The sequence below is a fragment of the Triticum urartu genome, chromosome 7A (assembly GCF_056163025.1).
Source record: "Triticum urartu cultivar PI428250 chromosome 7A, HENAU_Tu73, whole genome shotgun sequence".
NCBI lineage: Eukaryota > Viridiplantae > Streptophyta > Magnoliopsida > Poales > Poaceae > Triticum > Triticum urartu.
The window spans coordinates 721122649-721133023 of NC_141879.1; positions in this window are offsets into that span (position 1 = coordinate 721122649).

Consider the following 10375-nt stretch of genomic DNA (forward strand, 5'->3'; position numbering starts at 1 on the left):
CTTTATTCTACATTTTGTTAAGAGTAAATGTAGATGTGATAATATACGAAAAAATGGAGAATATTTAAGATAAGATGAAGAGTGATTCTACATAACCAAGTAGCTATAAAGGTAAGTGCAACGATACAGGAAAAAGGTATAGCCAAGAGCAATGCACAGCTAAACTTCTTCAGTACCAACCTTATGGTAAGAGTAAATATAGATCTGATGTGTTGAAAATGGAGGGGAAAGGAAAATAAGCTGCAAAGTGATGGTACATGAACAACTACCTGTCATTATAAGTACACTGATAAAGGACAGCATGTACTTACAAGAACAATGCAGAGCTAAAAAAACATTGGCATTGGATATATTCTACACTAATGTAACCATTCATACAGATCAGATAATTTGGAGCGAACAATTGATAAGCAAGCTATCATGCATACTGCTGTCACATAATGAACCAGGTATGGATGCAAGTACAGTGATACATGACAACAGGTACTAACAAGAGCAAAGCAGCGGGCAGCATATTTGCGATATCCTGTCGTTCTTGTCAAACCGGAATTCTTCTTCGAGCAGATTTCCTCCAAAAAAGATCCGTAAGGCACATGCGGAAAAGTAGAAGTTCAAATTGTCATGTGATTTCATAGACAGTACCTCATCCTGGGAATGAGACTAGTGCATAAAAAGGTTTTTCCATTCAATGTCTTCTAAATTTAGCACAGGAGACTTCACCGGAAATTTGTTTATAGACTTGCCATCAAAGTGTGATTTCCTCAGGTAACACCGATACTGCTGCAATGTTTCTTTGAAAAGCACAAGCAAGGTTTGCTCGTCATGACTATCCAGATTGACCCTCGCCTAGTTACAACAATGTAATGTAAATCATTGATGTGTTCAATCAGCAGAAAACAGGAAAATAATAGCCATGAATAATAGCACTTACACGTAAGTTGGACATGAAGATGTGAAAATGGTGTTTGTCTTCACAATAATCTTCCCATGATGGGAATATATGCACGTAGTCCCTAACAACACTGAAAGCATTATCTTTTAAACTGGGAATAAATGTAATGGGGTTCCAATCTGCAGGAATTGGCCGTCTCTGCAGTTGGGATAGGTCTTCGACCGGTGGACTTGCTGTAGTTTTTGCTAGAGTGGGATTTTTCTGTGGTACAGCCGGTGCTATGGCAAATGAGATCGGTATACCTTTTGCTGGAGTGCAGGTCCTGTGTGGTGGGGCTAGTGGTGTGGCCAGTGAAGTATGGGTACAGTCTGTTGGAGTCGGTCCTACGTTTTGTGTCACTGGTTGTACAACCAATATAAGTGGGGTGTTGTCTGATTTCTCCGGCACCACCACGTTTTTCAAGGACTTTGCTGGTGCTCCTTCAGGTTCGGCAATCACCCTTTTCCTTTTTGATGTCTGATGCACAAGAACAACATTTGAGTGGAAAAACATGGTATGATGACAGATGGAATATGTATTGATAATGGATGGGCATGGCATCTCGACATATATGATGAGTAAACTAAGCAGATGGTGGTGCAACAAAGTAGAAGAAATGCAAGACCACATATGCAAGATACCCGTAATCAATAAAACATTGCCAAATTAGAACAGGCACCTTGATGGGTGAACAGGACATGCCATCTGCCTTTGACTCCTCGAGGTTAGAATAGTCATGAGGATGATATTTTGAACAAGAATCAACATGTGGGGAGCGTATGAGTTTCATTGCATCCAAAATGGCACTCAATACCTTGGTGCCAATTTTGTAAGTCATTGCAGTGTTTAGCTTCAACAGTGGACTGCTGCTAGTGCGACACAAAGTAGCTACACAGATCATAGTGTAGATATAACGGGAAAACCTTAAGCATCAGAGTAAAATCAGCAAAGTGGGACTTGCTGGAATATATGTGCTAGTATTGCCGGTACGGCTAGAAAGGCTTCGGATACCAGCTCTCTTCAAGTGAAGGTGCGGTACTGTTAATATCAATGTAACTCTCAAAGGCGACACAGCTCCCCCCATTTCCTTGCCATTCTTATAGGATTCAAGTGGGCAGGCCACTACAAATCCTATTCCTATGTTTAGAAGATCCTACGAAACAAAGAGGCTCAAAGTGTCCATCACAACCGACCGTATAGACCTCTACACTACAAATGTCCCTGCTCATCTTCAGTACAAGGAACATACTGTACTACTATCATAGTCCCTCCGTTCCAAAATATAAGTCTTGGTAAAGATTTCCACTATGGATCACATACAGATGTATCCAGGTACATTTTAGAGTGTAGATTCACTCATTTTGCTCCATATGTACTCCATGGTGGAATCTATACAAAGACTTGTATTTAGGAACGGAGAGAGTACATATTAAAGAGGAACGGAAGAGTAATATGGTAAAGAAGAGCAAGCAGATTTTGGATAATAAAATGTTGGTTGCGCAGTGCCCACACATGATGAACCAGAGCGCATTAAGAATGCAACTCCTAGCTATCTCTCGACCATTTCGGGCGGTTGGATGAAGATCCTACGTCTCCTAACCCTTCTTCTTCCTCGTCTCTGATTCTTCCCATACAGAACACCGCACGGGCCACCGGCCGGACCACCGGCCCCCAACGCTTGTGTTCCTCCACCACCCTCAGCCCCCACCCCCACCCCAACCCCCACCCGCGTCGAGTTTTCCTCGTTCGGCGAGGCCCCATAACCACCCGAGCCCCTTCGATCGCACCGGCGAACTCCAGCGAGCTCTGAAAAATCGAGTATGGAATATAAACGGGGAAAACCATAAGCATGGCGGATCTGAAGGTGCAAACCGGACAAAGGCAACTTCGCAACCAAGACAAGAAATCAGAGTAAAGCAGTGGCGATCTATTTTCTTGCTGCGATAAATAAGTTGAGTAGATATGAAAGAGTACCACCTCTGGTGCGGCGCCGTGAAGGCATCTGCTGAGAATTTGACGGTGCTGCAGTAGCGATGGCTGTCGGCATCGTGGAAGCAGATCTAGGAGGGTAGACGGTGGTGGCGGGGCGCGGTGGACGAGACGGTCGTAGGAGCGGCGCCGGCAAGGTGGACGGCGACGGGGATGAAGCGAGACGACGGGATGCAAGGATCCCGGTCCGAAGCCGTGGATGAGAGAGGTCGATCTCTTGAAAAGGACGGCGGCGTCACGGTATCAGCTCCGGCATGGTGGAGGAGGACGGCAGTGGATGGGGTGGCAGATGGCGGCGGACGGAGGAGGGTGGGGTGGAGAGGGTGTTTTGGCGCCCACGGAGTACGAATGGGGAAAAGGGAGGTAGAGAGGAAGGGGGAACCATGTATTCAGGGCGCGCTTGTCTCAAATGCGAGGAAATTTACAAACTTAGCCCCCGTTTCAAATTTCTACTACATCACAGCAACACTAGTCGGTCGGGGATAGGACGGTAATCTCGCATACACCAAATATTTGCCGATGAGAGTTTGTTTTTGGCGCCCACCGTGTATGAATATGAATCGGGGAGGGAGTCGATTTCGGCCAAGGACACACTGTCTTTTGGCGCCCACTGTGTATTAATCCGGGTGAGAGGCGGTTACGTCACGTTTGGGTGAAATTACAAACCTACCCCTACCGAAATCTATAGAAATCCAGCATATAGGCTTTGCGTGGCAGGGATAGGCAGCAGTGATTTCCATCTCGCAGATTTTGGTTCTGGGCGGTTACTACGACTTTCCCCGCTTCGTTCAAATTTTGCAGAGTGCACGTTTACCGTGCCAACTCAATTCGAATCCCGTTTGTATTCTATTCTTTTTTTCGGGCGGGATCCAATTTCAACTGGAATTACATTCTATATACATCATTTTTTATATATACTTTCAAAAGCACAACACCATTTATACATAAATATGGTTTAGAAATGGCATGATCGCAGATTCATAAGGTTGTATCCATCAATTTGGATTTTCAAATATTTGAAACCACTTTATGTTGAAATCCAATGTATGCATTCCCCGCTAACTGTCTCCAATTAATGTGTGTTTCATGCGGGGTTTTTTTACTTCTCAAACATGTATAATGTGTTTCACACACGCAACATATAGTGTAATCCCGTTTAGACATTAATTGCATATAAACCATGCATTGTTTGTAATTGAAGAATCTATGGATCACCAATATTGATAAACTATATAACATTACACGTGTGCCCAAATTCAAATGAATATGCATGTTGATACACCAATTTGCGTTATGATATTATCGGTGTCGTGATCTCCAGTTTAAATATTTGAATCCCCTTTAATCCAGATATTCGTCTCATATAGCTATAAATCATGCTTATATAGGACTATCTCTCTGGACCTATATGCGTTCATCGTCTCTCAGGTATCTCTCGTGCTACCTGTATGTCGACAATGATCTTTTATCTTCGTAACACACTGACGGTACTCTCTCCCTCGACATACATCACTCTATCTCTCTCTAAGTATATCTCGCTCCCTGCTATGTGTCTCTAACTATGATTCTCCATGTGGAATCTCTTTCTCTCACACAAACACAAAACTTTGTCTCCCGGGGTCTCATTTCTCTCTACTATTCCCATGTGTGCCACTCGCACACCCCTCATACAGAGATGTCTTTCGCTCCTTAGATATGAGAACCTATGACTCTTCCTCATCAATATCTCTTTCTCACACACAAACACAAACTCTGTCTCCCAGGGTCTCATATTTCTCCATTGTTCTCTTGTATGTCGCTCACACACACCCTCTCTCCATAGAGATATCTTGCGTTCCCTCGTATGTCTCTCTCGCTATCACTCTCGTTGTGAAATATCTTTCTCTCTCGCAGACACACAACTCCGTCTCTCTGGATCTCATTTATCTCTGATATCTGTTTGTATGTGACTCACACGCACCCTCTCTCTATCTCTCTCACACCCACACACATAACCCAACCTTCTGATCCACTCAACTCATATCTCTAACGCACACTAGCTAGCATCTTCATCTTTCTATTTATATTTTTCTCCATCAACCTTCTTTCTCGGCCTCACTCTTGATTCCTATCACGCACACTACATATGTTTCTCTCTACATGCAGTCAAGTGCCCTCTCACACACATATATAACTTCACCCTTTGAACCACCCGATGGTCATCTCCAACACCCAAACTAGCGGATGTCCCTCTAGCTAGCATCTCCATCTCTGTATCTATCTGTAGTTTCTCCGTCAACATTTCTTTCTCGCACGGAGTCTTGCTTCCTATCACCCACACTATATATGTCTCTCCATACATATGCATTTATAGGTTGGTCTCTTTTGCACAATCGTTGCGCCTCACTCCCTCTGCTCGCCATAGATGCATGCTCCAGCCCACGCCACTATCTCTTAAAGACAAAAACACATGCTCAATTGTCAGGACTTCTTCCATGCATTCTCACATGCATGCATATTGTCATACCGATCTGTCTCTCCCATGTCATTTATCTTATGACTTATGTCTTCTTTATTTTATCTCGATCATGCGCGCACGCACACAACGACATCCCACGTATACATGTATACCTCTCACACATGCACGTTCAAGGTCTCTATGTCTCCATACGTAGTTAATTACCCTCAATCCTAACGCCACATCGAATCGTTCTCCGCTTTTGTGCACATAACTTCCGCCTGGATGGGTAAAACACATACTCACACTTAACAATCTCCTTCTAGCTACCCCCCCCCCCCCGCCTCTCACTCTTCCCCTATATCCCCGAAACCAATAAGACCATCTCTTAGTTTAATTCCCTCCTACATCCACCATCGATATATAGTAGTCTTCCTCGCTGTCTCTCGAACAAACACGTTCTCTCGAAGTCGACTCCTCTCACGCGCACACACCTTCTCTCCCCTCTCTACGGGCATTTTCTCTCTCGCACCCCATCGTTGGTGGCCTCTGCCATACACATCACCTCTCTATGATGAAAGCCATGCACACTTAAATTACATCCGCCACAGAGGACCCTGCGACACACACACACACGCATGCACCCCCCAACACACACACACACACACACACTAAGACTCCATCTCTCTCTCTCACACACACAAACACACACACACGCAAGCACGCACGCCCCCCCCCACACACACACTAAGACTCCATCTCTCTCCCTCTCTCTCACACGCACACAAACTAAGACTCCATCTCTCTCTCTCCTCTCTCTCTCTCTCACACACACACACACACTAAGACTCCATCTCACACACACATGCTCTAGGCGGAGCATTTGTTCCCACCACCCTTCATCCAACCTTACCCGTATGATAAACAATCACCTTTATTTACTTGCATAACATGGACAAATTCCACTTTACTTTAGTAGTCAGCAAACTTATCATCTGTACCCTTATAAAAAACAAGTTGGTGGTGATGGTGTGCCTGCCATCTTGTAATACAGACCATATGATCTATATCTGAGGATAGAAAGCAAACTATGATAATTTTACAAAAGATAGCGACACCTCTCTCCACATCATTATCTCTCGCAACCTCATTGCTCAGCAATTAAAAAGGAAGAAGTCTCTGGAACAATCTAGCATGCATGGTGGCCGCTGCCGCATGCCGGCGCCGTCCATCCCCATGCCTCCACCCATTACAACCACCAGTCACCACCACGCTCCACTCCTCCTCGCCTTATCTCTCATCTTTCATTTTTTCGATGACATTCTCGAGATACCAGTTTTCCGATAAAATTCTTGAGATATCACTAGTTTTTACACATGGGATTACTCCTGCATGGGTCAATCACAACAGGTGTTCTGTAAAAAAATGCATATTGATGTTCCGTGCAATGCATGAGAATCTTGCTTGTAATTATATAACGCAAATCACGAGCAGGAAGTGACATTTTTTTGACACAACCACGTTAACATGGCCACGTAAATCACTAGCTAAAGTAAATACCATTATACTTATATCCCGATGCAAAAGGTTGAGTACATGTCCGAAGAGTAGAGTCGCACACACGCACTCTGTCTCTCAAAATCTCTCTCTCACACACACACACCAGTTACGTGACGCCCACTTAAGCAGACACGTATGTTACAATTTATGCACCCACGGGTACACGTGATGCTGCGCATTTATTTAAGCCGGAAGGCGAACCCAAACAGTAGCTGCATTAATTCCCCTCCCGCCACGTCTTCTCTGGTCGCCGTTTCCCGGTAGCCATGGGCCGGCCGAAGGTAAAAACGTATGCCATACTCCCGCCAGAGCGGCGCTATAATATGGAAATTTTAGTGGTCATGCATGCATATTTTTGTGCTAGCACTCCTATATAAGGGTTGACCGGTCGCTTCCGGCGGACGTGCGCGGGCGGCGGAAGAGGAAGGAGAATGGAACTGGGCTATGGAGTAACGTTTTTTACCACAATTTTCTTAGGAAACTGAGTGCAATAATTGAGTAGTTTTGCAAACTACCAGTACTACACCTGAAACGGTTCAAAACCTATACTCCCTTGCCAGCGCGCGCTTCCCGCGTGAAACGGTCAGCGTCACCCTAGAGTGTCAGTGCCGCATTAATGCCCGACCAGAGCGGAGGTGACCTCTCACTCGCGCCGGCTTTGAAGTGGCGCGACGGCCGAGAGAGCGCCGCTTCCCGATGCACGCGACTGCTCCGCATCGAGACTGGCCATAGGCCCTGTTTGGATCCATGGGTTAGAGTTAGTTTGAGCTAGTTGGGGCTCAAATAGCCCTAAACTATCCAAGCATGAGGGTTTAAATTGGAGCAAGTTGCACCGAACCCACCAAAAAAAAACTATCCCACCCAAGAGGTGCTAACTGGAGATAGTTCTCATTGGGACCACTGAAAAATCACTTTTCTCTCTCCATGAAGTGCATTTATTGTCAATCTAACCCTGTCACCCAAACACCTCTTTGTCTACAGTTAGTTCAGGGTTAGTCATGAGTTAGTCTAACCTCTAGATAAGTTAGAGTATCAAACAGGAGCAGTATAGGACATGCAAGTTGCTCAAAGCATACAGGCAAATTCGTATGTGAAAGGATTGTTTTATTTTTGAAAACGGAACGTGAAAGAAATTTTTTTTAGAATGCTCTTGGCATGTCGCTAACATGTGATAGTTAACCGACCTCAATTGACGGAGAAATGCCAGCCCGCCGCACTTTGATAGAGACGAGGAGGGAGAAGTGATACAGGCTGCTGGATTACTAGAGATAGGTGTCGCACGGAAGCCAAGAAATATGGTGATAGCGTGGGTTAGCCATGTACTAGTATGATACTACACTGGGCTGCCATGTTTCGTACTCTTCTAGTCCACTGTGGAGATAATTGGTTAATTTTATATCGCTGAATAATATTAAATATTATGAGTGCAGACACTCCACCACGAGGTTCCTTGCTCCTTCTCGGTCGTCCGGAATCTATGTTCTTCCACTCTATTTTTTACGTGAGCTTTGTTCATCCTTTTGCCAACACGCGAGACATCTAGCATCAAGGTGCACGTGTTATGCAAGGATCGTTCCATCTATATGAAGAACACATGGGACTGGAACTACGAGACGAACATGTACCCAGGAGTGGACGTACGAACCTGAGTAATGTAGCGCAGTAAGTGAAGTAGAAAGGCACAAATGGTATGAACATGTGTGGCATATAGGATGTGTTTGGTTGCGTTCTCGTCTCACCATAGTTGTTCCCTCTTCATGCATGCTCAACTCAACACCCCTCTTCATGCATGCTTCTAGTGTATTTGTGCTAAACTAGTGTGGACTCATGCACCCTCCATACACTCTACCAAACACACAAAGTAGGTCGAGAAGGGAACTCTTGGGCGGCATTTGTCTCTTACTACGTACTACCACTAAATGTTGTACGTGCAATGCACAGTGATGTTATGGAGTCCGTGCCTAAGTACTCTACTACTACTATATTAGTTGGAGGCACATATTAACTTTTATATTTGATTACGTGTATGCCCCGAGACCTTCCAACTAGACGTGTCTTTGTCTCCAGGTCGCACTTTGTATCGTTCATACCACTAAGTACTACTACGTGTGGTCTCCGACCCAGAAATGGAAGAAGTGGAGACGCTCTACCACGCTCTTTTTTTTACGCTGGGCTCTACACGCTGTTCATGTCCCACTCCTTTCACTGACGCGTGGGACATCCAGCATGTGCCGTGTTTGGCACCCTTCGTCATAAGAGTTGAAACACTAGCATTCATCAGAAATAAAAATAATTATAAATCGACGGTGATACTATTTTTTTGCGAACCAATCAGCAGTGATACTATACCACGTGGTTTCCTTGCTCCTTGATATCGGAAAGAATACTTCCGTTCGCCAACATGTGGGACGTCGACCATCCTGGTCCACTTGCCATGCACGCAGAACTCCAAGGGAGTCACCCAGGTTGCCGCGTCGCAGTAACAATGACTAATGAGCCGTCAAATCACAGGCCCACTTCCCACTTTGAAGTTGCTTGGACGAAGGAACCATCATGACTTCGTTGAATTCCGCTTCTTGAAGAAAACTACTGTACGAGCAGTACTGCTAGCTACAGTAGTTACTCCAACAGAGGCCTCCTTTCGTTCATAGGATAGGAATATGAAAATCATAGGAAGTGAGATGACATGCATCTCAATTCCTATAGAGAAAGAGATGCCATTTGATGCTTAGGATAGGAATTTTTCCATTTAGTCTAGGCTAATGTACTGGTAATTTGCTCTAAAAACTACAGTAGTAACTAGTAGTACTGGTACATGCTCATACTCAGACACACACACACACACTAACTACTAGTACTACTACTTCTCACATGCTGTCCAGACATCGTCCTTATCCTTCTCGGCTTTGTCGGCGACACCCCACCGTGTGCTTGGCTCTCCGCTGACCTCTCCGCAGCAGCGCGTGCGTCCTTTTCTTTCTTGCGGCGGCGGGCCTCTCTTTTGTTGAGTGCTTTCTGACTTTTTCGCTCCCTCTATGCGGCTTTGGCCGCCTCTTGCTCTACCGCCCATTCGGCCTTGGCATGTTCAAATTCCTCCCACATAGTTGTGAGGTCGCGAGCGGCGATGAACTCGGCACGGCGGGATGCCATCGCTTCCCTACCATTTTGTGTGCGGTCGTGGGAGGTGAGGAACTCGGCACGGCGGGATGCCATCGATGTGTCACCGGTTAGTGTGTGGCACGGTGGCATGAACGATGCTTGGTGAGAGCTCTGGGGTGGAGTGGCCGGACAACCGTATAGTGCATTGGTTTGTCAAGAGCTCAAGGCCAGAAGACGAAGCAAATTTGGATTCCCCTTCAATCCTGGTCATTTATTACCGAGTAAAATGCATTGGTGGTCATCGAACTTCTCTTGATAGCTCACTTTGATCATTGTATACGAGATATGGTGATTATACA